General features: G+C 42.2%; 1 protein-coding gene across 1 annotated transcript in view; it reads right to left on the reverse strand.

Moving 5' to 3' along the window:
* Positions 1-1,679, reverse strand: part of pola1 (polymerase (DNA directed), alpha 1) — a gene marked incomplete at its 5' end in the record, with an annotated part of 86,945 nt that overhangs the window by 11,676 nt on the left and 73,590 nt on the right.

Genomic DNA, 1,679 nt, shown 5'->3' on the forward strand with positions numbered 1-1,679 from the left:
GTAAATATCTGTCTGTTAACACAAATACTCCAATTCTTAAATATAAATATATTTTCTTTGACTTTTTGTATTTGAAGGATAAGCACATCACCGGCCCTTTAAACTTATTTTCTATAATWTAATACAAAATAGGGTTTATTAAGTTGTTTTTTTCCAGACAGGAATCCATTTTCAGACTAAGCTAAGGTTATCTGAGCTAACTTTTTGTAAATATCTGTCTGTTAACACAAATACTCCAATTCCCTTTCAAAACAGAGATCCGTATTTCACCGAACAACGTGGAACCGACCAATTTCTACCAGGTTTTAAGAATGGCTGCACAAATTGTCCGATTTAGGACGGGTTTTTCTTTTTTGTCCATTTCCTGGTGAAAAATGATGCAATGAATTATGAGGAGACACAAAGAAAGACTGAAAGGAAGCAAAAGTGTGCATGGATCACCAATGCGGCGAAGCACAAGAGGAACATAAAGAGGAGAGGAGAGGCCAGAATTGATTGGTGATGATTTCTTGCATCTGGGCAAAGACAGAAATAAAAGAAAGCAAAAATGGAGGCTATAATCATGTTAGTACCCCCCACCCCCCCACCACCACCACCACCCCACAATCCCTCTATTTCAGCTTCCTCCATTCTCTGAGTGGTCATCTGTTGATTACACGTTATATTTAAGTCAGCTGTCTCAGTCTCTCACTGCCTCTCTCTGGACTGCACGCTCGCAAGGTTCAGGCATACATACATAAATAACATACATACATAAATACTTAATCAAATAAATAAATCACTCGGCCCGGCGGCCCTTTCTAATCAAGTGACATCAATCAGGGWGAACTGTGGCTAAAGAGGCCTTGTGGCTGACGCCTACTGAGTGCACCCAGATCGCTGGAGTAGCGTCTATTTGAGTCCAAGGGGGGAAATATACGCTCCATGTCCCATTACAGGAGAAGGGCTATCCTTTCGTCAGCGCGCCCATTACTCGCCCTATCATTTCCCCAAATCTAAAACCTGTTTTCAATCAACACAGCCAAACGAGTGCCTGTCCAAGAGAGGCAGAGAGAGAGAGACAAAACGGGAGCGAGGGAGCACAGGAGAGAAAGCCGGTGAGATGGACAGTGAGGGGTGAGGGAGAGCGATGGAGGGCCCTTTCCTGCTTTCTTCCAGTGATTGGAGCGTTTTGCATTCTGTATGTGTGTGTGATTGAATCCGTCTCCTAAATTAGGGCTGTCGACTCGAGGAGCTGAATGTCCTTAACCCCCCTCCTCCCCATAACCAATGCCTGTGCACCGCAACTTGTGTGTTTGTGTGTGTGTCACATCACTGGTGAATATTTTAAGTGCAGCCTGGGTAAAAAGGTTTATGCTGAGACATTGATTGCTAATGCTATGTTGTATGTGAGAGAAAGCATTGGTAGGTTATTAAAATTCAACGTTTTTTTTTATTTTATTTTTTATTTAGTGGCTCGGCTAACTTGATTTCAAAGTCAGAATGGCAGAAAAGTRAGAGAGGGAGGGAAAAAAGTGATTAAAAGTAAGAGTTTGATTTGCAGAAAGGAGAGCAAAAGCAGCAACAAAGTTTCAAAAAAGCATCTACAACAGCTCGGAAACATTTATATGTGTGTGTGTGTGTGTGTGTGTGTGTGTGTGTGTGTGTGTGTGTGTGTGTGTGTGTGTGTGTGTGTGTGT

Source organism: Austrofundulus limnaeus, unplaced genomic scaffold, assembly GCF_001266775.1.
Source record: "Austrofundulus limnaeus strain Quisiro unplaced genomic scaffold, Austrofundulus_limnaeus-1.0 Scaffold201, whole genome shotgun sequence".
In the NCBI taxonomy this organism is placed as follows: Eukaryota; Metazoa; Chordata; class Actinopteri; order Cyprinodontiformes; family Rivulidae; genus Austrofundulus; species Austrofundulus limnaeus.